The sequence below is a fragment of the Strongylocentrotus purpuratus genome, unplaced genomic scaffold (assembly GCF_000002235.5).
Source record: "Strongylocentrotus purpuratus isolate Spur 01 unplaced genomic scaffold, Spur_5.0 spur5_scaffold_8, whole genome shotgun sequence".
Taxonomy (NCBI): domain Eukaryota; kingdom Metazoa; phylum Echinodermata; class Echinoidea; order Camarodonta; family Strongylocentrotidae; genus Strongylocentrotus; species Strongylocentrotus purpuratus.
In genome coordinates, this window is record NW_022145614.1 from 18,879,802 (window position 1) to 18,906,775 (window position 26,974).

Sequence of the window (26,974 nt, forward strand, 5' to 3'; positions counted from 1 at the left end):
AATGGAACAACGAATTATCTTCTTTCTCTAATAATGTAATGGAAGGTCGAAGCTTCCGCGCTTTGCGCGGGAGGGGGAAAACTGAATTCAAACAAAGATTAAGAGACGAGAATGGTACAACGAATCGTCTTCTTTCTCTAATAATGTAATGGAACGTCGAAGCTTCCGCGCTTCGCGCGGGAGGGGGAAAACTGAATTCAAACACAGATTTAGAGTCGAGAATGGAACAACGAATTATGTTCTTTCTCTACTAATTTAATGAAACGTCAAAGCTTCCGCGCTTCGCGCGGGAGGGGAACTGAATTCAAACAAAGATTAAGAGACGAGAATGGTACAACGAATCGTCTTCTTTCTCTAATAATGTAATGGAAGGTCGAAGCTTCCGCGCTTCGCGCGGGAGGGGGAAAACTGAATTCAAACACAGATTTAGAGTCGAGAATGGAACAACGAATTATGTTCTTTCTCTACTAATTTAATGAAACGTCAAAGCTTCCGCGCTTCGCGCGGGAGGGGGGAACTGAATTCAAACAAAGATTAAGAGACGAGAATGGTACAACGAATCGTCTTCTTTCTCTAATAATGTAATGGAAGGTCGAAGCTTCCGCGCTTCGCGCGGGAGGGGGAAAACTGAATTCAAACAAGGATCAAGAGACGAGAATGGTACAACGAATCGTCTTCTTTCTCTAATAATTTAATAAAGCGTCAAAGCTTACGCGCTTTGTGCGGGAGGGGGAGGGAGAAACTCAAGTCGGACAAGTAATAAACAGTCGAGAACAGTACAACGAATAGTCTTCTTTCTCTAATAATTTTATGAAACGTTAAGCTTCCGCGCAAAGCGCGGGAGGGGGTCAACTGAATTCAGGCAAGGATTAAGAGTCTAGAATGGAACAACGAATCTTCTAATTCTTTCTCTAATAATTTCATTAAACTATGAAAGGTCAAAGTTTCCGCGCTTCGCGCGGGAGGGGGAGGGGAACTGAATTCAGACAAGGAATAAGAGTCGAGAATGGTACAACAAATCTTCTTCTTTCTCTAATAATTAATGAAAGGTCAAAGCTTCCGCGCTTTGCGCGAGCGGGGGGGGGGGGGAGAAACTAAATTCAAACAAGGATTTAGAGTCGAGAATGGTTCAACGAATCCTCTCCTCTAATAATTTCATGAAACATCAGGGGGGGTGGGGGGGAGGGGGGGACAGCAAGCTGCCCGAATATGATTTTTTTTTAAATCTTTTCTCGTATATTTCGTGATAAATAACACTTTCACACTATACATATTAGCTCAAATTTTTGCTTGTTCGCTTCGCTTACTAGCCGAATTGTGAAAACCAGGAATTACTTTTTCGGGCAAGAGGCTATAGCCCCCCCCCCCATGGAAATCAGTATGGTGCTTCTAATATGACCTTGTAATAGTATGTTGATATGTTGAGTTTTTAAAAAAGGTCTGCCCAATTTTCAAATTTCCGGCCCCCCTATTGGAAAATCCTGGATCCGCGCCTGTATAAGTGATACGCCAACGTAACCAATTCGATAAGAATATTTACGCCGCGGTCTACCATTTTCTCAGTAGAAGGTATTACTTCTTAGATGGGGAAAATAAACATGCGATGGGGGAAGGGGGGGGGGGGGGGGGGGAGTTGGAGTGTGGAAGGATTTACTAACCAAAAACTGAAGCTCAAGCGCACGATTATGACCCTTTCCAGGAGTTCTATACTAACCTGAAATGAATGTAAAGGCGCCAACCGTTATGTACAACTGGTTATGTTTCTCTTTCAATGTGTTCTACAGTCTGGTACATATTATGAGCAGAAAATACAGCCATTTCCTCATAAGTCTGCATTCACAATTTCTCACCTGGGATCAATATTTACAACAAAAACGAAATGTTTAATGCAATATTTTTACAGACACTACTTTCTCCAGTAAAACAAAGTAACACAAAGATGTGTTCGTACATGCATTACCTGTTATTGTATTCAAAAATAGAATAGAATCAGCGAAGATTCCGTTGTGAGAACACAATGCAAAGGGCGTACCGACCCCTGAATTCTGGAACAATAATAAAGGTTGAATGCCACGCAAGGAGATTTTCTCTAATGTAACCATGGAGTTAAGCATTTCACTATCAGACCACAGGCAATATATCAGGGGCGGATTTACGGGGGGGGGGGGGGTGTTTAGGGGGTTTAACCCCCCCCCCCCCCCTTAGGCTGCCAAGTGAAAATGTGATGTGCACTAAAACACAATGGCATTGTGTTAGTAGATGCCAGGAAAAACATCACTTACGGGGTTCAAAATAGCAACAACAAAAATCGCCTCGCCGCTCCGCATCGTCATTTGTTCGACCCCGCCCCCCCCCCCCCAGCACAAAACTAGATCCGCCCCTGGATATACAGCTTATGAACCTCCCTGATGTAACCATAGACGTCTATGATGTAACCGTCCATGATGTAATCGTAGTAACTTTATGATGTAATCAAGGAGGTAGGGTCCTTGATGTATTCAGTTTCCATACTTGTTATTGCATAATGGGTTTATTTTGACATTTTTCATGATTACGGTGATTGACATAACAGCTGAAGTACCTGGCGAACTCAAGTTCTTTTCAACTCTTTCCTTCTCTCTCCTGTCTCTCCCCTCTGTCAGTTTTCTCTGTCTATCCATTACTTTTCTCTCTCTCTCTCTCTCTCTCCTTCTCTTCCTCTCTGTCACTTTTCTTTCTCCTCTCTCTCTCTAACTCACACTTCTCTGTGTGTATTCTTTTATAGTTGTTTCTTTGTGATGTCCCTCCATTCAATTTTTTTGGTTATTCCATTTCCCCATTTCCTTAGACTTATCGTAGAATTTTGGACCATAGAAGTCTCGGCTAGTTGAGATCCGATATGAAATTGATGTCATTTCCAGATGAAAATTCAAACTACAACAATAATGGTGGAAGTCTCTTTTAACAGTTCACATCATTGTTTCATGCGTTTCTACCCTGAAATCGGGCGGGGTATGGTTTTTCTACCAACACAAATACGCCTATTTTAAAACGGGGGACGTATCATCAACATACGTGCGATAGTGAGAGAAAAGCCCATAATGAGGTACCTTGACAGGAAAACATTGTGATAACAGACTCACCTACTATCAAACAGTTATTAAAATATTCATCTTGGAGAGACACCATGTGTTAATAGAAAAAGGTTAAGGTGAAACTAATCCGGGGGGGGGGGGGGGGTACTCACCTATTAAGACATACGGGGATGTGCCGCTCTAATGGCTCGTTTTTTTTCACACAAAAATATCACTACACATGGGTTTTTTTTCAAATTTCTCGAAATTTTCGGGTATTTACCTGGCGAACACCTGAAAATTGTGATAGATGGGCCTATATATTTCGAGATAAATCTCCTAAAATGACCCTGACAAAATGGGTAGGGGTTTCGAGGCTATAGAGCGGCACATCCAAGTCTAAATCTCTGCCAATATAGGCCCATTTTTTCAAAATTTGCAGGTGTTTTTGCATGGCAAACACAAATTTTGAAAAACGGACCCATTTTTAATGGTATTTTTGTTAAAAGTGGGACCCATGTTAAGGGATTTTTTTTGTGGAAAAAGTGACCCATTAGACATTAGAGCGGCACACCCCCGTATATCCTAATATGTGAGAACCCCCCCCCCCCCTCCCGGACCAAACAAGCACAACTCCGACCCGTCAGTCATTATATCAAAAGGAACACTGTGATGCACGCTGGGATGTAATGTCGGGAGCAAAGCACTACAAAGTGACATTCAAGAATTGCACAAGATAGATGGTTCCAGTGAGGGAGGGAGGGAGGGAGAGAGGAAGGGAGGGAGAGAGAGAGAGAGTGGGAGAGAGAGAGGAGAGAGAGAGAGAGAGAGAGAGAGGGGGGGTGGATTGGGGTACATGTATTTATGCAAGAATGAAAGAATAAGAGAACGAGGTATAGTGAAGAGAGCATGAGAGAAACAGAGACAGAATGAGAGATGAATTGGGTGCAGACAGACAAGTAAGAATTTTTGGAAGAGAGAAAGGATAAGAAATCTGTAAATGACAGGTGAACGCGATAAAGGGCGTGTCTGCATCGATAATTGATCGAAATGTAAAGACGAAATCATATTAAAAAGATGGTAATGAACAGTCATGAGGCTCATGCAAGAAGTATTTTAGTAGAAAACAGATCTTACATTATGTGCATCACTACATGGTGTATTTTTGAAGAAAAAAATACGGTGCAAACTACAATGTAGCGCTCGCATTTGAATAATGTTTCTCGTTAATCCTTTTCATTGCAAGTTTGAGTCTTATCGTTTTAAACATTTCGCAATTAATGTTAACGATAAATTTTCTATGTGAACAAGGCTCATCGCTTATTACATTCCAATTTCAGATTAATTTACCATATGAACACGGCTCATGTATCGCTTGTGGCATGATGCCCTCTCCATGATCCACAGGTAGGTTTCGATTTGAACATACCACATGTTATGAATGACATCCGACGTACATTCACCGAGCTGACATCTCTAATTTGGGCAGTGGAAAAACCAAATGTTGGTAACGAGGTTCACGGGCCCGGGCAAATCAATTGCCTGCAATTGTCAGATTGAACTTGGTCGCCAATTACGTACCTGTCGGAACTGCGTCCCTGCTAGACTTGGTCCAGACGCTATAGGGGATTAATATTTTGTCGTAATTTATATCATGTGGAAGTGAAGAAGGCCTATACTGCATGCAAAAACTACTAGAAATACTCCTTAGTGTCCCTGCGTATAAAGTTTAGTTAAACCACGTTGTCTCAAACGACGTCCCCCCCCCCCCCCCCCAGCAAGCATGATCCGTCATTTGTTGGCGTAAGTCTGCGCCACAGCTTGGCGCGGTCATGGGCATACCATGTGAGCAACAGTACTGGTTAGAGTGAAATCGTACCGGAGTGAATGCGGACTGGACAGTTCAAACATTACCATGATTACAATGAAAATTGATTGATTACAATGAAAATACGTAATAACGCAATCGTAATGACGCCCCATGTACCACTGACTTACGGACATTACCTACGCTAATCAAATGAACCATTATGAAGGTTATTAGCACATGCGCCATTAATTCAACGCAGTGTTTATTACATCGATCACTTTGAATTAACGTTCGGTACGTCACTCTCATTCGGCGCGACAAAGATCGTACTAGTCGATAACGCTGTACCAGGTCAGTAAAATGACGGAGTGATGCGTCAGCAAATGACGCATCATGTGCAACGGGCAAACTACGAAATAAAAAACGCCTCTCCCTCTCCAATATAGATTGTATGCCCACTAATGTGGGAGTGATATCACCAAAGAATATATTTTCCCTCGACTTTAAGCCAGACTATAAACGACTTACGCCTGGTATATCAAGGTATCTTCAAAGTCAGGACTAATTACCATTCAAAGAGTTGGGGTGCCCGACCCCTTCATGGTTTTCCAACGAGTTTCTATTGAGAGTGCGACCTTGTAAGTACCCCCGCACGTCCATGGTCCCAATTGAATTGGTTTGCCCATGGTTTGCCCACGTTTGGTAGCGATTATTTCATTTAGCTCATTGTGGTCCAGCCGGTCTGTTTTCCCATCAATTACGGTTAGAACATGTTAGGTCTTATTCAAAACCATCCTGAATGAAGTTAGCAGAATGTTTTGAATTCCCAAGTGGGTGGCAGCACTTTTTGGATGAGGTGATATTTAACGTTCTAAATGGCATTTATGAGCCGTGCGATGCAATGCCATGCCATTGCTAAGATAACCGGTTGTTTTGAAAAAAATTGAACCTACCAAAAAGGAGGTGAGGGATGTTGCTTTCGTAATTGATGGGAAAGAAGTCAAATGAATTACAATTGGTTTCTCTATAGTGATAATGCAACACAGGAAAAGACAATGGAAATGTTCTTCCTTTCTTTTACGTAACTACACCTGTGCCACCTTGACACTGACTTCCCGACGAACATGGGTCATGCATGCCTCAGATCACGTGACGAGATAAATGCCGTGATTGGATGAAACTTCCAACCAATCACAACTCGCCGTGGTATCCGTTGAAACGGGGCGTCTGCGAAGTCTCCTATACCATTGGTCTTATTTCACTGCTACATAATTTTGTGTATGGGAGATTTATAAGACCGAGTAGACAAATTGATAGGGCCTTTTCATTCTATAGACCTCTTTTTACAGGAAAACTGGACATAAATATAGGCATCAGGCCTACGTGTACATATCAGGCCTACGTGTACATAAACGAGCATATGAAATCTGGAGAGGAAAAAAAAAACATACAACAAGCGATTGCTAACTTAACGCTTAGACTCAATACTGCATTCTTATGTTGGTATGTCTAAATCTCTATCAAATTTCCAGTTTTCTCAGAACCTGAATGCAACTCGATTTCGTTTGTCGTGGGTGAAGACAGAATCACTCGACAGTTGGGGCGCAGGACTACATTTCCATGAGTGTACAAGCAAATACTTTATTATAGTAGTATTAATTCCTACATGAGCACGAGACATTAAAAAACTTTAGAAACCATGGCCAAAATAAAGTAGACCTCGAAAGCTGAGTTATGATAGATAATTGATTTACGACATGCAGATCTTTTTTCAAAATATAGCAGAGTAAATTTGTCGGTAAGCTGAATGGTAACTGGGAAAGCTGGAGAGTGAAGGAGTATAACTTATGGGCAGCGAGAAAACGTGAGAACGTCACTAGTAACGACAGGTCCTGAGCTTTTATGCCTGCAACCCAAATTCATTTAAAAGGAGGTTAGACAAAATTTCTAAAATTATTTCATATAAGATTACTGATGCGTGCGGAATGGCTAACGAATTAGACGTAATGATGATATAGTAATACTACAGCCGGGATGACAGTAGAATCTGAATTGGATTAAAAAAGGAGTTAGACCTAAAGTGCAGAAATCGCAACGCAATGTAAAAAACAGATTTGAATTCTTATTCTTCGTAAAACCACTTGTTTGATAAATTACGCTGTAAGAACTGTTTCTGGACATCCGCGAAGGTTCGACGACCTTCGGTTGCTATTTCTTCAATTAGATTAGATAATTAAGCGCTGCGACTGAACGAAATTTGGTGCCGCAATTATAACTGCCAAAGTAATTTTTAATAGCCAAGGAATAAAAGCGGCCTGCAAGTTCTAGTACAAGTACTTATCTATCGCTCTATGCTTTCTCAGGAGGCTGCATGTTTCTTCGAAACAAACCAAATTTCGATTTATTTTTCCTTCATAAAATGAGTAATGGCACTGAATTCTGAGGTGAAAGGTAGTGACAGTGGGATTGGATTTCAGATGGGGTCGTGGGGCGCTAGAGGTTAAGAACCCTTGTTGTCTTCAGCGATCTTGCCTTCTCCGGCTTGGTCATCATTTTCTTTTCAGTGTTAGCACCATATGTCCTTCCAAAAATATGGAGACGGAAGAAGAACAAAATGAATGAAATAAATGAATACGTTACAAAACTGAAAAAAAAATAATGAATGCATCTGGAAATGTCAAAACAGATAGATGATTAAATAAATACATTTTGAAAATGAAAAGAAATAAGTAAACCGATTAACTGAAACTGAAAATGTTATGTTTGATGTGAAGTAAATTCGTTGTATGATAAGCACTAGGATACTTGATACTGAGTGATCATTTTTAAATGTCTGTTAAAATTGATATATATCTAAAAGCACTATATGCATGAACATTATACATTTAATTAGTTACTAATTCTCTTTCTTTCAAAACAATGAAATTAAATGAGAAAAAAGAAAAAGGGAAAGAAAAGGAGACTGAGCGAAAATGGGGTTGGGCGGTGAGGGGACAATCATCATGATCCTATCAACGAATAAACAAATATTTAAGACAGGAAAAACATAATAATCCGTCTAATTGATAGTTCCGTAACTAAAGGACGTTAGAAACAAAAATATGATAACATGATCGTTGATATCCTCCTTGTATTTGAAACATGACACGCTAGATGTATAATCATGTTGATAGAAGCCATGGATAATCATTCAGTCCATCTACTTTCATAACTCCATAGTTTCATTCCCTCATCGTACGTCTCCATCCATCAAGTTTACTCCCGATCCCAAAATGTCTAATTGAAGTTAATCGGCTAATTTCCACCTTCCATATTCGGAGATCGAGGGCGGAATTGGGTGAATGTTCACAAAAAGAAGTGATTTCGGAATCCGTGGAACGTAATCGAAAGTGCACGGTGAGTTTCATGGTCGCGGAGCCGCTTACCATCAATCAAGATGTGATAGATAACGTTACTAAATTCAGCGGGCGTGCGTATTGGGGTCAATAACACACCCTCCAAGAAATGGAAGAGAGAGAAAGAAAGAAAATGAATGGATGATAAATAAAAAGAGAGTGAGAGAGAGATAGAGAGAGATAGAGAGAGAGAGAGAGAGAGAGAGGGAGGGAGAGAGAGAGAGAGAGAGAGAGAGAGAGAGAGGGGGGAGGGGGAGGAGGAGGGAGGGAGTTACAAGTTCAACAAATATTTACGGGTGCTTAAGGAAAAATCCCTCTTGATGAGCGTCCAATCCCTCGCAAAAACAAACCCCAAATCGCAAAATTCTGTCATGAACTTGGAGGGGGCTTAACCCTCGAGAGAAAACAACATTTTCCCCTGACGGACTACGCCTCGCGGTCATGATCATGAGCAGAGAAGGAAATTCGCGTCTTAGATTTCTGTGCCCCAGGGTTGCCTCTGAAACGTTTGTAGATCTTTGGATGATGAGGGTTACTATAGTACAGATCCCTCATGATATGAAAGTTGGCATAGACTTGTGCTCAGAAAGGTAGTTTTTTCAAATCATTGAAGATCTCTGAAATGCTATTGTTTCCTGGATTGCTCGTGCGATGGTTTAAAAGGTACATATACAGTTTTATTGATTTCAAAAAAGGTATTTAAAGGTAAAGACCAGTTATGGTCATGCGATTGCATTGTGAAAGAAACGTTGTGGAATCGATCAGAAAAGGTTGATCATCTAGCATCTGCAAGGTTCTAGAATCATCAAAATGATAAGAAATTTGGCCCATTCTTCGTAAAGTTATAAGCACTATACACAGATTATGGGACTACCCTATATCTCTCACAGACCATGAGAGAAACAATTTACCAAATATATGAATTAGTAGGCGGTTTCCCGGCAAATTTTTTATCATCATGTATTAGTCAAAACATATTCTTTCACATGATTGGTAATGAGAGCTTCCATTTCATTTTTTGAAATTGGGGCGTTTCCAATACTGGTCTTTACCTTTAAAAAGAACAGAGAGAAGAAGAAAAATAAGGTTCAAACGCCATTAATGACTTTGTAATCATTAATACTTTAATGACATATTTTAGTAATTTACTTAGAAAAAATACCTCGTCCACTAAATTAATTTTGGCTTGTCCCTTTTTTTTTTACTGTCAAATTGATCAGAGTTGGCACTAGGCCTGCCACGCCACTTGAATGGCTTACGACATTATCAACTTAATTTGTTTTTCTTTAGACTTCCCACCTACTTGATTTGTGGAATATCATTTTATTGACGACTTGCGAAGATTCGCACATTGTGCGCGTCGGGTTGCCAAGGTAAACCCGGAGTTTTTTTCGGGGAACTTTGCTCTGCGGCTTGGTAAGACTTGACTTAATCGCAGCTACTGTACTCGTATAGCGCGTACTGACTGTCAAGAATTGTCGCAACAATTCGTAGAACATCTCGTAGTCACTCGTATTTAACTCGCACGTGTCGACATTTTGTCTCATACTCCGAATTTTTTAGTATTCAGTAGGTAAGATGAATCGAAATCGGGACGAGTCGCAGTTAAATCGTTGCGGATTCGTAGGTACACATACAAGTTTACTCGTACTAGGCTTGTAATGATTTGTCTGCCTCTGTGTATCAGTAATATCACCGGTTCGATTCATAAACGACTCAGCTCCAAAAATATATCATGAAAACAATCTAATTTTTTTTCACGTGAAATAATGTGCTATTACGAAAAACAAAAGCAAAAACAACAAAAACAATAACAAATAAAAATCTCTATTTCTTCATGGAAAAATAAGTAAATAACAAGATCAGAATATTTGATTGATACAAGCAAGAGAAAAACAGATGAAAATCATCTTCACAGACACAGACAGCCTTATCTCTCTCTCTCTCTCTCTCTCTATCTTTCTCTCCCTCTCTCTGCATCATATTCTATCTCCTTTCTCTCCCACCTCACCCTTAACTGTCATTTCTAGTTCTTCCATTAATTATTACATGTGTATCCATACACACCTAATACTGCCTTTAATTTGAAAGGGTATATTTCAAGATCATTATGCACCTGTTGCACACAACAGGAGTAGAAATAACATGTGGTGCTGCTGACCTAAAAACAACGACTGGAAATATTACACTAAAAATATCCATCAGATTTAACTGTTTACCTATTTTGTTCTTTATCTGTGCGGGCGGCCAACAAAGCTGAGGGATCAGATTGAAAATGTCTTTGGTATATTTCTACGTCTAGACTGGCTTCTTTTTTTTTTTTTTTAAAGAGGAGAGAAATGATGAAAATATACAAAGCGACGCGATGGTCGAAGAGAAGAGAAGGGAGAGATGGAGAAAGAAAGGGTTGAGAGAGAGAGAGAGAGAGAGAGAGGGAGAGAGAGGGAGAAGGGGGTAGTATGATGGACAGCAAAGGGAAAATACATACGGAGAACACAAGAAATATGAAGAGCGGGAGATAAAAAGAGAGATGACTAAGAAACGGACACCACCTAATACTACTACTACTACTACTACTTCTACTACTACTACTACTACTACCACTACACTACCACTACCACTACTAACTACTATTATAAGATGGTGACGTAGATCCTAATCAAATGATTGGTTGAAAGCGTACATGTGACCAGGCATTGATTTTACCTTACGCGTAATTTGGATAATGACCGGTCATTATCAAAATCATATTATAAAACATCATTTTATAAAACAAATAAAACATAATCTTATAAAACAAATAATACACATCATGTTTTTCGGGCATTAGTAAAATTACCCACACTCGGTACCTTAAAAACAGTCCAAAGTTAGACTGTTCTAAAGATACCTCGTGTGGGTAATTCTTACTAATGCCCTCACTGATGTGTATTATTTGTATACTACTCCTAACACCACCAATACGCACCTTAAAGGTATTACAAAGTTTTGGGAAATTTTGAAAAATGGGTGGGTAGTGATTCTTTACAATTTGATATATTTGGATGCCCATGTGGATGTATTAAAAACACCAGAAAGTTTAGCCCCTAAAACACTTCTGCTTTCGAGAAAAATTAAATATAAAGATTTACCGGTGCTCCCGGTAAATTTTGATAAATTTCAAATAGCTTCTACGGCCGTACAATGGTATCTGTGACCATGAAAATCTCAGAGTATGTAGTTGTGGTATATAATTTCCGAACGACAATTGATAATCGGTCGATTTTAGTCAACAAGCATTGTTTTATAGCTTAATTATATCTTGACCTAGAGAGGGAGCTATTCAACATAAAATGTTTATTATTTATAATTTCATAACTTTAGAGTCGATTTCGACCGCGACAACGATCACTGAATATTGTAGGATCGTATATGCTTCCAATATTATACATTTGAACCAAATTCATGACCCCATACCAAAATTTGTATTACCTTTAATGAAAATGAAAATAAGTATGGTCTTTAGGGTAGCCTTACGAGTATACATTTCTTCTAGGGGCCCTGCACTCATCATTACTAACCATGTAATATAATAATAATAATACTATTACATTTATAAAGCGCTTTTTTAATTTGATACAAAGCGCATAAACAAGAAATACAACAAAAAGAGGGAACATTATCATATGAAGCTTACATTAATTACAAACAGAAAGGAATATTATAGCAAATTAGAAAAGATGTGTTTTCAGACATTTGTTGAAACTTGAAAGTGAAGGGAAGTACTATGCCCCTTTTTTTCTTCTCTCGAATGGGTGGACATAATTCGAAACGACCACCCCCTTTCGAATCGTATTTTAGTATTGCAACACAATTTTCAGACAGTGCTAAGACTACGGGAGGACCATTTGCTTGTTTTGGTGTTAGCATGTGACCGCATGGAAAAGCTGAAATATCGGTAAAAGGCGTCGTTTTGTACCTTACCCCAAAAATGGAGAAAAAATCAAGAGACAAGGGGATGAAAAGGGATTACAACATTACAACCATGTCATAATTTGATAGATGGATAGGGCATTGTTGTTAACAAATAGATCACTAAATTCATCCATTTATCATCAAGCACCAGCCAGTGTCGGGTGAACTATTCTATTCACAAACGGGACTTTTTTGTATTGTGAGACGTTGACGGGGAAACTAGTTCAGGTTTCAGGGTCAACAAAACCTTTTAGGGTGTACAAGACAACGAAATAAGAAAGAAAAGTATTGGCTATTGAATATGGATGAAATAGGTCGACATTGCGCCATAAACCCCTAGGCACTTCCGAATTCACGACGCTAATTTGTTTTGCTCAAGCGTTTCAGAAATATTATATTATTTGGTGAAGTAAAAAAAATCATTATCTGATAATAATTTCTTTAGTAGAAACTAAGGTTAATCACAGTTTTTTCATGTTTTTAAAATACACAAAATAGAGATATAATTGGAACACACCTGTATGAAATAGTATATTGCGTCTTGCAAATTTATCAATCTTTGGGTACAGTGTATCTCTCTCTCTCTCTCTCTCTCTAGTATGACATTTCTTTTTGTTTTCTTTGATCACGCTCTCTTTATTTGGTATCTATTTTTGGTATCGATGGATCAAGAAAGTTCTATTTTTAGGAAGAATATTGGCGTCGAAACACTTTTTCTGTTGTAAAAATATAAGGTATTTTAATGTTTCAAATAGTTTAAATGAAATGAGCATTGAGCATTATTTATGACCCCCTCCCTCTCTCTCTCTTTCTATCTTCAATATGACACTTCTTTTTGTCAGGCAGTGGTCCTCGATCTCGTTTTCTCTCTCTCTCTCTTGTATCTATTTTTAGGTATCGGTGGAGCAAAAGCATTGTTTATAGGAAGAAACATCGCATTCGACATATATTGTCTCTAGTAGGAATGTAAGTTTTAACATGTTTTCATTCTTTGAAATATTTCAAATGAATTGCAATGCAAATTTGTGAAAGAGGATGTGACGCCACTTTGAGCTATATTCGTGCATTATCTCTCCATCTCTCTCTCTCTCTCTCTCTCTCCCTCTCTCTCCCTCTCTCTCCCTCTCTCTCTCTATCTCCCTCTCTCTCTCCAATTTGACATTTCTGCTTGTAAGTGACCTTGATCACGCCCTCTTCTTTATTTTACTTTACTTTTGTTACTATTATAGTTACATCTATTTTGGTACCGACGGGATGCTATTTTAGGAACAAATACCAGCGTTGATACAACAAAATGTAACCCTTTGGCCAAAAATACCTAGCTTTTGCACCAACTCGTAAACAGAATTTGAAAGAGAAAGAAAGGAGAGATTACAAGACTTTATACCGGATAGCACATCGTATTCTAAGTTGCATGAATTCGCCCCCGGCAATACATTGCTTGATAAGTATTTCTTACAATTTTGTCGCGATTGCAGGCACGTTTTTAACGAAAACGAAAATGTTCCGGCGTCTTCCCAGAGAAAAAATTTGATTCCTCAATAGATATTTACGAAAAAGATCAACATTGTAATATATCCATCTATCTAAATTTGACAATAAATAACTTTCAATGCAACCTCAATGTCATTTGTAAAAATGGGTTACTAGAAGTTAACATAATAAAGTTCAACGAACCATTTATTTGAACTTTCTTGGTTCTGGACACTTCCAACGCTACTAAAGATCGTTATATTGAATGATACTTAAAATGAACTCGGTAACTTTCATAAAAATGCAACAGTGTCATATCTACATGACTGTCGCATGAGAATGTGATATATCTACAGTTTTAATCTGTCGAGTGGTTCTCGAAAATCGCATGCGTGATATACAAGTATAAAGCGAACGGACGTACGGACTGTTATCACGAGAAATTAAAAGCACATAACAAATCAAAGCAAAACAAAGTGCAAAAAACACAAATAAACGAATCATAACAAAACACACACAAAAAACAGTCCACTTTTCGTGATTATGAATGCGTATATCAAAAAATTAGACTGTAGCTTCTTCAGTAGCCGGGTACAGTCAAAACATAATTTAATTACTTTTAATTTGTATCCGTTTTCTCTCTCTATCTCTCTCTCTCTCAGTAGAATCAAAAGGGTATACAAACACAAATGCTCACATTATTCTTTGATCAAAGAGGAGAGAAAACGGTTAAAATTAAAGTAGTTAAGGTTTCCATCCAGCAGTAGCAATATCAATATTAAACTTTGATTGATCAATAATTTGTGGAGGTTTCGTGGTATAGTGGTTCGTTTACTTTACTCTCAATCAAAGGCCTTTGCCAAGACTTCCGCAGAAAGAGCAGAATTCATACTGCTGTGGTTATATTCCTGGGTAACAACACCCATTTAGTTATAATCATTATCAACCACATAAATAGTGATTGGAATTAATGAAATATTGGTGGTAAAAAATACCCTTTTTGCATGAAGATTTACTTTTTGTATTTATTATTGCAATAGAAGCGGAAGATGATTCTAGTGCTACGGCTGCTTCAGATGGAAATCTTGACTCTGTTTCTGCTTTAAAACCCGGCTAGACAGATTCATGGTTAACTCGATGACGACAGGGAAAAAAGAGAACGAGAAGAGGAGAGGGGGAAAGGAAAAGAGAGGGATATAGAAGAGAGGGAGAGTGGAGAGATGAAAAGAATTTTTTATTGAGAGTAAGATAACGGTGAAACTAACATCTACAGAGAGGGTCGAGGTAAGGGATAAGGGGAAGGACGAAGAGGGAGGAGATTTGAAGGTATACATGTATTCTAAGCGGGATGAGAAGAACACAAACATCAAAGTTCAACAGTTTCTTTGTGTTTTGAGACTTGTGTTGATAAACTTCCCCACCACATTCCGTGACAAAACACTTCCAACCAGGTTCACTCCAGAGCTGATGCGGTCCCCGGGAAGACACACACGGGAGCTCGCGGTGCGCCCATCTAGCGCCAATCAATTGGTTGTCTGACCAAGAAATTGATCTTCCATTGGCAAGCCTACACGTTCATCCTGCGAAGTACCTTGTTATGGTCCTTCTTGAGACTTTCTGAAAGTTAGAAAAGGACGTTGACACGATGATCATGGCAAACATCCAAAACTCGCATGTACATATTTAGAAAATAAGCATGGACTTGAAGAGAATTCCACATTACTAAATTTGTGCACACATATTGTGAACAAGAGGTCAAAGTGTTGCAATACATGGAATTTGGTTTTCTCTTGAAAGTCAAGCTCTCCTGAAAATAAGCAGCAATCAGTCAATGAATTATTGACAGGTTGCATTCAATAGTCGGGGTTAAGAAATATTGATTTTTAGATATGGTTTATTGATTAAAAAAACATTCAAATAGCAGCCAGAGGCTGAAACAAATTGACTTTACAAAAGATGCATACAAAAGCATAAAATATTTGGAGAGTGCCAATGTATAATTGGTATAAGTTCTTCAAACAAATTGTATGAACCGATTGAGAGCAACATACACGCGGAAATTTCAGTATCTACCGTCTTCCCCCAGGTCCCCGGTCATTCACGAACCAAGACGATTCTCCTTTTTTTCTTCGCGGAAAAAAGTGGAACCAGAACCGAGATTTCAGAGAGCAATCGCTTAGAACACTTATTCGTTCTGATTCTTTAACAGGGGTGATAGTGAGCACTAAACAAAATATTCCCCCCCCCCCCCTCAATCATGCCCCCTTTTAGTAAAAAAAAAGAAAAAAGGGTTCGCAGGGGGAAATGGCCTCCAACACCCCCCCCCCCTTTTGAGTAAAAAATGGGGAAAAATCGGAGAAAAATCCGGGGGGGAAAGGGAAAAAATCGGGTAAAAAAAAAAAATCGGGGAAAAAAAATAAAATCGGGTAATTTTAGGCCTGTTTAAGTTTTTTTTAAAATTTAAATCGGGTAATTATCAGGCCTGTTTGAGGTTTTTTTTTCTTCATAAAACTTTTCTTGCACATCGTCCACCTGTCTAGATTCAAAATAACTCAACGACAATAGATGAAGAAAAAATATCATTGTAACGCCTCTGCGAATCAAGAAAAAGTGATATGACAGCAATGTACGGGTTCGTTCTCGTTCGCTTTACAAAATCTACACAGTGTGAATGGTCCTTTACCTGAACTTCATACTGCCATATAAATTCGTCACGTTCGGTGTCCGTTTACACCCGCCGAGGGCAGCCGGCAGATAGACCGCGGATATGGGTTCTCTCGGCTTGGTCCCGGGTAGACTCCTGGCGGGGCATGCAGGGTCGTGACGTCAAAGTAACGGAAAGCCGGTCTCCCACTTCCACTAGACGGGTTCAGTCCCGAAGGCCACGAGAGGCACTTGTTGTATCTATAAAGGAACAAACAAAGACAAGACAATGGATGTTAATTTCGTTACACAGGATGATGTCAATGAACCTCGAGATTAGGGATACAGTAATAATAGAGTGACGTCACAGAGGACAGTTTTATTTAATTTATTGTGTCAAAAACTGTCAATGAACCTCGAGATCAGGGATACAGTCATGATAGGGTGACGTCACAGCGGGCAAGTTTTATTGTGTCACAAACTGTCAACGAACCCCCTAGAAATAATGACGAACCCCGGTTAAAATGAAAATGCATTTATCTGAATTGATCGAGACCTTTGATAATCAAAACAAAGTTTAGATTAGGCGACCCAAATGGCGATGACATCAAACACAAGGAAGGATTGATATCAGTCGCATAACTAGGTATTGATGAACATGGGGGGGGGGGGGGGGCGTTGTACCTGGCCTGTCTGCGTGCCACAAACCATTTTCAAGTTTTAATCATGCGGGGTCCACCATCTTCTAGATACACTATTTAGGAGTCAAGTGCAATTGGACCTAGACTAGGTCTTTTGTAGAAGTCATGAAAGAGTAAAACCAACATGAACAGGAGCCGACATGTTTGCCGTTGAAACACGACTCGACCACTTCTAGATTTCCTTTTGTTCTTATCGAACTTTATGAAAGATATCTTCTGTCAGATTTCCTTCTTAATAAACCCAGCTTCCTTTATTTTGATATAAAACTGTTTTTGGACTCGTAAATTATCGTGCAATGGTTGGCCAGAACCTCCTTCATGATGTTAATTCTTTCTCCGAACGCTTTTTTTTTTCTATTCCGAAAAAAGGAAAGCTCCGTACATTCAAACAGAAAGAAAGAGAGGGGAAAACATTCTTATTCTATCCTGTATTACACATTACTAATTATACGGTTTTATTCACGTTCAGTACTTGACAAAGAGACTAAGCCGTTGGTCTGCAAACTTGGTATTTATACTGCATCGATTTCCTAGCTATTTTTTTTTCTTTTCTAATTAATACCAGTCTACAGATTGCCCTTAATATTTCACACATGAGATAAACATACCATCATGTTACTCTGTGGAAAATTTCAGCCAGAGTGGCGAAATTTGCAAATGGGATCATAGTACCTTTAAACAATGCCTTTAATATTCTCAAGCACACAGGGTGGGGGTAGAACCAAAGAGGAACTGAAAAATATGGAATGATATCAAGGGATATTTTCTCCCAAATATTGGAAGCAGAGAACACTAGTGACAGACGGAGGGGACTTGTTGTTCTTCAGAATAAACATAGTGAGTGGTGAGAGACACAGCTCCATCGTAATCCGTCAGAAATCCTCCTATTTACTCCATCTTGCCCCGAGGAATTCCCCCTGGAGAGTCCACCTCCGCTGGCGACGCGACGTGCTGCCATATCCGTCTGCGGTAGCCATATGTTGTAGAAATCGGCTACAGTTTGTAGCTCTTACTTGGTTGGATTAACGGAAGGTTGCTCTAATGCAAATGTATATAGAGTCACTTCGTTCTAAGCCAGCAGGTACATGGGTAAGTTCACATCAGACTCTGATCCCCACTTCAAATGATTCATACGACAAAGACCGACTCGCTCAAAAATTCTTTGTATCACAAACTTAATTATCATTCTCGCGAATGGATGTTTCTGAACTTGGATTCCACAAAAATGTTAACATAATTAACGAAAAGGAAATGTATATAAAGAGGGAATTTGTCCGACTGGACAAGTAACCCCGATTTCCAAGTTTTCAAAGTCAAATCGAGAAAGAAGATTACAAAAGAGCAATTGCGGGATCAATCTATCAGGCCTATAATGTAAAGCTATAGCCCATCAATGGTCAAATTCAAAGCACAAAAGAATCGAACATCTGAGCCCGCCCCCTCCCCCGATATCCCCTCTCGAAAATGAAAACAAAATCCCCCTTGCTTCGCCTCTGCACACAATGTGAACCCACCACCACCCTGGGCAGATAATGAACTTACAAAACTCTGTCCTCCAGTGTTCCAAATGAGGTTCCGGGATCTTCCTTGAACTACGACAACCTGTATGCAAACATGATATGCATCGTCAAAGTGACATAAGCTGCTCAACAGGTGTGCGTAACATCTCCAAAAAATACAGAAAGCATAACAAGAAGACCACACTCCAATTTTCCCACGAATATCTATCTAATTTTAGACGAAACACTTTCACCCACCGCAATGAGGCACGAATGTTTCCACGTCGGCAGAGCTTTGCGGAAGAATACATTCAGATCTCGTTCATGGCCAGCTGAAAACAATACAATAAGAAGTATCTCCAGGTTTCCTGTTTCCCATCTAATTACAAACCCGAGGTACGGATTTAATTTCTAGATCTGGAGTCGAGCAGTGGTCCACATCGTGGAGCTGGTAACCGGTGTCGCGAAAGATACGGTACCCCCTGCGGATATCAGATGGAGTATTGTAATGGTATACGGACAGTCATTATTAATCAAGAGCATCGAATTCGTTTTTCGTTTTATTGTTGATTATTCATTTCTGATGTAATCTAATTAATCACTAGCAGTATCATTGGTAGCAGGGAACACAAAACGATAATATAAATATAACATTCGCAAGCTTTTTTTCTAGTCACAGAATATAAAAAGTGACATAACAAGCCATGATAACGAACACAATCAGACGTCGAGTCTGGCCCTATTATAGAGAATGCTACGGTTTAATTCGTCAGGACTACCGAAGACCAACGCCGGACAGCTTTGGTGAGGGAACCAAACCCACCTAGGGTAACGTTTCTTTCCCGACACCGGGAAACATTCGTTGTTCATCAGGCAGATGGATGGTAAACAGCCTCACGCCAGAAACGTATAGTCATGGCCACACCATGAAGTGCGGTGAAGGATAGGGTGGGAATGGTAACTCATCTTGATTCAGGCGTTTTCCTCTGTGCTACATTCACGATGGATACCACCTGAGCTGAGATGGGTTCGGCGTGAATTCAACAATGAAAATAACCATACAAACAAAACAACATACATTCTAAGTTGTACAACACATGCTGCTGCGACCCTACATTAACCGAATTCCTTAACTTCAACCCTGAACCCAACACTACACCTGACTCTAACCCTAACCTAAAGCCAATTGGAACCCTAACCCTAGTACACGGTTGACGACAGTAAGAACAAAAATGGGCTTTGTACAGAAGGTGAGAAAGTGCTTAAAGCTTATCTGCCATAGTTTACAGGAGGGTTTAGACCGCCCTACAAGGTCACTGGACAGGTGGTTATCTCATCAACTCAGCTCTCAGTTAACGTAAGAAAAAGAGGATCATGGGGGACCAATGGTCACCGATTAGGCATCGTTTGTTATATAGAGGGCGCAAGTAGCTACAAGTAGTGCAGTGGGCCTTTAAGTGGGTGTGGCCGAGAAGCGAGAGATATTTCACTGCAAGCCCACCACATAGATAAAAATTTGATCTGATTTTCGTCGAACTTTTTAGACCATTAGAACATAATAAATCAAATCAAATCATAAACAAACTAGGTGATTATTACCATCGCTTTAGCCTGGCTTCCCTGAAAAAAGGCGCTCAAAGAATGTCTTCCTACCGGGTACCTATTAGCTTCACCTGGGTGAAGAGGGGCAAATGTAATACAGTAACCATTGGCATGGTACACAGTATCTAACATGAGTCTTCACAATGGAAAGGGATTCAATAAAATAATATGCAATAAACTATAATAAAATATCTACCAGACATTGTACTGTTCTTAAATACTTCGGTCGAAACTTTCAAGTACATCGAGAGCCACAAGTAATTTTAAGATGATAAAAGTCATGTTAAGTATCCATGATTTACTCCCCCCCCCCCCCCTCTCCCTCTAGTCCTTCTTTCTCCTCAGCCGAATCGGTTACACCACATGCGGAGACACTTACATTTCATAAATATTTTTTGACGCGAGAGACGAGTGGATTATCAATTCCAATTTCTAGTTCAAGGTTAAGACGGAGTGATGGAGCAGACGCGAAGGACATTGTAACAGACCTACTGTCAACGGGCATGCAACGACTCAAGAACGAAGCAACAGAGGTGGTAGAAGGAACACCAAAGATGTCGCCTTCATTTCATCAAGGATTTAATTTCATACCAAGATGAAGCCGGCAGTAGGGCTTATAGTTTTAGGTGAAAAATGGAAATGGTGTCACGACCGATAAGTGTGAAGTCCATTGGCCTTCAGGTTTGATTATTTTGTACACGATTTTTTTTCTCTCCAGACCGCGAAACATCTCCCATGTCACGTCTTTTCTACAAGTTGGATATCTTTTGAAAATATATACATATAAAATTGCATGCTGTGATTTGGCCGATGTTCGCCCAAATTGCACAGCGCGACTCCAAGTTTGAGCCCCTTCCTACATCACATGAAGTTCTTCTCTACTATCGTCATTGTCCTTGTTGTACACTGCCTTGACTTTAGATATAGGAAGAGAGGAGAAGACTCAGATAATACGGGACAACTCAAAAATGAGCCGAGGTATACGTGAAGCAGTAACTTAGTACAATCATGGAGTCTCTTCTTATATCTCCATAGTACAACTGTACGTGTAACTCAATTATTGCACTAAATTCTATATTGAAACCCTCTTCAGACAGAGAACAATGCGATGAAAAGCATTATTTGTCTTTTTGTTCTGAAGAGGGCGGGGCAGCTAGGATGGGGCGAAAACCTACCCCAGCCATCAACTTGACTTGAGCTCGGAATCCAGGCCAGCTCGCTGTCGGATCCCAGGGTCTAGCGTGGCGAGTCATGCCGTGCAGTGCAGTGAGCCTATAACCGTGATAACCATGGCCTAACAAGACGCGGTATACCACCTGTCCTTCCGACCCCTTTACCCTAAATACCCGCAGGTTGCCCGAGGTCAATCGCGAGTCAACAGCTCATATAATCCCATCCCTATCGAATACGCCTATTTTAATAAACATTTATCGAGCATAACTGATAAAATTCTGTTTACTCTCCATGAAAAATATCAATTTGTCATTAAAGACAAAGTGCTCGACTTTCTTAAATTTAAAAACACACTCCCAGGTGGGGGGGGGGGGGGGGGGTGCATACGAACAAATGTGTTATCGACTATTCAATATATTTACTTTTAAAGAAGTATATTATATCCGATATGAAACCAAACAAAATCAGAAGAAGATTTTCAAGTTTAGTTTTGATAGTGTAGCTTGAAAGAAGGATAGTCGTAATTCGTATACCGTGGACCTATACGTTTTCACACCAAACATCTGTTGAATGTTCATAACGTACATATAATTCGGTACACCGGTATAAGCACAGTGTTGGAAGCATTATTACACAAACATTTTCCTGAATAATACAAATAACCAAGGAAGTTACTTCTTGGTGTTCTCATAATTTCGCGCTCCCAAGAGCCAACTATGTATGGCATGCGAGGCTCAATTTCATGATCCTGATTTACGAGGAGTCCTGATCGTTTTCAGCAAGTTTCATTCATCACTGCCCTCCTGTTCCGTCTGCACCATGTCTGTCGCACTGGGCTCCTTCACCAAACATTGCATAATAATGATCCACCCACCTCCCCCCTCCCCCTGTGCAGGCAAGAATTACAGGTATACTCATACAATCAAAAGTCAGTGCATGTTCCCCCCTTCCCCCCCCCCCCCCCAAAAAAAAAAATATATATATATATATATATATATATATGTATATTATATACAAGTATCTCTCTCTCTCTATTTATATATATACATGGATTTTGTACAGTATATTCAAAGTCCCATCGATCATTACGCGCGATCTGAGAAAAGCAAGCTGATTCTTGTTTTAGTTACTCATCGAAAACGGTCCAAATTTACTAGTCATGACAATAAAATGGGCGGCGTCATTTTTCAATAATCTTCTTTAAATAATAACGCTCTTTCTTGTCTGATATTAATTTTGTGAGACATAATAAAACGATTAACAGAAATGTGAGAACATTGTGAGGTTTGCTTAAAATCATAACATAATACATTTCTTGATATTAAGATTAATATACCCATGTATAATGTGTACAGTTTGTACTCAACTATGAAAAGAAGAAGATTCCTTGCACATTATATCTTCCTCCATCTGTCGCAAATTTAACTTACCAAAATTGTTCAAATATAAAATGAACATTCTCACCGAAAAGGTAACTGAAAAGATAAGGATAAAGAGAAAATGAAAGAGAAGGAGGGGAGATGGAAAAAAAGAAGAAGGGGAGAGAAAGAAAAGAGCAAAAACAACGGATCTCGCTCGTGAGTGAGTGTTCCGAGCTCGAAACTTGGCCTGGACTTTATGACAGTTATGACAGATTGCTACCATTTATACGATGTGTCTGTGTACATTGACCTCCATGTCACTCTCGAGTACATGTTAGCAGAGTGAATGATTGTTTTCATGTTGCGGGAACATGGCTTGATGTTCCGACCATGGTCCGACCCCTTCTCAGTATACTTCTACGGAAGGATGGGTGGTGATGGTGGTGGTAGTTGGGGGGGGGGGGGTGTATATCTAAACTAAAACAACGAATCCCGTTTCTACTTGACAAACCACTACCTAAAGATTCTCATCTTTCACAATGGTTTCCCTTGTTTATCCTCCAAACAAATTTGAATTCCAGTGATTCAATTAGAAAATAAATGTACACAATTTCTTTCTCTCTTTTTTTTTCTTCTTCAAAATAGAACGATCAAAGGCAACTGTCTGAACTGAAACTACTAACAGTACGCCCCGACTTTTCATATGGCCAGACTTGGTCAAGAAGACTATACACATTGTGTGCACCATTCTTTTTGTGAGTTCGTCTGGCAGAGATGATCCAACTCTTCGCTTCATCGAATCCTGGCTATACATTACATATTCAATATGATACTTTTTATTGTTAATACAGTACTCCCACGCCATTGGCATAACGATGTCTTTCCGTGTGCGATGAATACACATGGGGCTTGTTATTAAGAATAATAGAGCGGGTGATAGATTGGGGCATTGTGCAGACACTCAGTTGTGTACCAATTTCCCGAAAAATGATGCCATCAAAACCAGGTAGGCCTCAAAAAGGCACAAAAAAACTTCAAAGGAGATCTCGAGAAGGATATGAGAAACCTAATGCCGCATCGGTCGAATTATGATGTGGATGAGTTTCCATTCTGCTCCGAGATCTGACAGGGCGATGCTTTCGATTGATGGTTATGATTTAGGGGTTATCAAAGAACATTTTCGTATTAAAGTGACTCGGTAACATTGCTGAAGGTTGATAAAAAAAACTACGTAATTGTTGTATGAAATGTTACTTATTATATTCCTTCTACTGTACGAACCCACTAACATGCAACAAATCCAGAAAAAATTTACAAACCACGAATATATTTATGGTTTTCTTTGAAGGCGTCAATGTGTAACTCCCTCTAACCAACACTTAATTCTCCAAACCAATTTTTAAATTATCGAACCGTTTTTCCCAATGATAAGACATAAAACAGGCTTTTAAAAATCTGTCAACACTTACATGTTTATTGCTTTGTGACGATTTACATTCACCTAAAATTGAATTGAATTGTAATAAAATAGTCGGAAGAATTTATGAATTGATCAGATCAGTTTTCCCAAATTGTTATGATTAATAACTAACTGTTTTCACTGAAAATTTCAGATTATCTTCAATTGTACATCAAGCATTGAAGTCGCTACCTTAGCACCATTTTCTCTCATCTGAACGATGTTACCAAATACCAAGTCTTATTTTCGGTCATAAAAGGGTGCATCTCGCACCGCCATTAATCACCTGGTTCTTCCCGCTCCTCTGTACTTATCTTGTTAGTTTGGTTTGTATTGTCGAATGGCTCGTTTCTATCAAGAATTTACCGAACTTTTTGAAAAAACGTGATTGAAGATTCCATTTCCCCCTTTTTCGGGGGCGAGGGTTATAAATACCCACCCAAAAAAAAAAATGAGAAAATGAAATAAAAAATTAATGTAAATATCTTACTATTATACAGATTGGAAACAAAAAAATATTTTTCATGCCAATCCGAACTGTCATCAACATCTATAGACATGTCAAAAGTATTTGCAGAACTCTACATCTATATTTAGCCCCCTCTTCTATATTTATAAGCTTCTTTTCACAATAAATCATAGAGACCGAAAACGGATAATCTCTCGACATATTTTTACATTCTTCTTTTATTTGCCTTTGCGGTTTGTGCACTATTTTTAACTCCATGGCAACTTTCAGATTGATTCATTTCAGCTATGCTTTGTCTTCATCTTACATTCCATAAAACTATATCCGCCATTCTCATCATTCAAGAGTGTTATATACGACGTCACAAAATGCTTAATCACTGCACGTTAAGATTTTTAAAAGAATTTTGTAATGACTTTCATCGCGTGATTGAATTATTCAGGCCTTAAAGGAATAGTTGAGTTCTGTTTTCAGATCGCAAATGCCTTCAAAGTGCATGGTTATTGCTTTTATTTTATCTATGACATTTCTAGTGCCCTTTTAGGACCTAAATTACTAAGAAGGTAATTTTAGACCCCGAAATGTGTGAAATTTAGCCAATACGATCATACCAATTCAGCTCCACTTTAAAAACAAGGAAACGCTCTCGGCGGTCTCGCCTGCATACACAGTATGGAAAGCAAAGTTCGTCATTATCATCATTAACGTCATTAACATGATTTCAATCAATCACACCATATTGCAAAGTCCAGAAGCTTTATAACGGATGATCCCTATTAATCCACTTAACGCCAGAATTTCTCTTGCCGTTTATAGGGATATCAAGTTATGTCAAATACTTAATTACGCATGATTTCAACCAGTCATTTTAATTACAAACAATAGTTTTTAGAATTTCGTTGAAATAATTTGATGCATCTCATAGCATGCACGGTGGACATGGTTTACGGTCTGAGCACTGTACAGAGACACGCAGTGTGAGATGGGAGCAGTGAGAACGACATCAAACGGAGCGTTACGGTCCGAGGCAACTTCATCACCGCATATTCACAAACAGGAATTTGTAAGACGGAGTAGGGAGGGGGGGGGGGGCAAGAGAGACGACAAGAAGGTTTATCGCAAACAAGATAATCAGAAGATTGATTTATATCTAAAGTGAACTTTTCCTACCCTGGGGCCACATTCGTCCGTTCATTCATAATTTTTACTCTGGTTCAAGAGGATGGAGATAAATTGAAAGCCACAGCTACGCTATAGCTCTAGGGCTATCCCTGGTTGAACCTTGAAATTGGAATAGACAAGACATTGCCGTGATTGACCAAGACTTTAAAAATGTCCCATCTTCGTGCACGAAACAGTAGCGATTGCTAAATGCTATCAAATTTGGGCTTTGTTATCATCCGAGACCTAAATCACACTCATAATTTAATATCTTATGTGGAAGTAAGAAGGTGATGAAATAATGTTTCAAGGCTCGTGTCACTGAAGTTTATAACGGACGATGGGTTGAAACTGCATAAATCTAAGAGCCGTCGCACAGCTTACGACCCGACTACGACAAGATTTTATTAGAAATATAAATAAGATTAAATATAAAGATTAGATATGTCAAATAAATAAAAATTGACGAAAAAAAGGATAATGTAGTATTTGCTCTAAAGTCGGAGAAAAGGCCCGATCGGCTTCGAATCGTTATGAGGTCCTGCTCGTCGCACGACTGGCCAGCGATTGCTGGTAGCCGATTTCGATTTGATCATCATTCATGAGCATTGATACGAGTTACATCATGAATACTTTTCAATCGTCTAGCATGATTGAACTACCTTGCAAGTTGTATACAATTGATATTTTAGACATTCCATAGCTAATTCTATATATTTCAATTTTGCCCGTAGTCGGGTGGCTCTGCATGCCATATATTTCTAAAAGTTGATTTCAACAAAGAAAGTTTAATAGAAAGAGGTTTAAAATTTAAATCTAGCATTTGGTTTAATAAATTAGTATGGGCGTCAATTCCTCAGATACTAATTTATTTCGACAGTCTGATAATTGGGCAAACTTTATTTCCATCAATTACAATTTTTCACTCATACACACAATGTCATAAGGGCTACGGCATAGTCACTTTTTTTTTTTAAGGGGTTGAGCCACCCCACCTGAAAAAAACACATAAGATTTTCATTCCTTCGGTTGGTATACAGCTTTCATCTCTTTAGTTTGAAAAATAATAGCTCTTCTATTATTCGTTGTTTTGTTTGTATTTGTCTACAACGATTTCGTATACGAAAGATGATCAGGAACTCTCGTCATATTCACCGGGACTCACTTGTCATAACTGTGTGATGGTCTTTCGCAAGAGAAATAAGGGGTAAGGGGGACGAA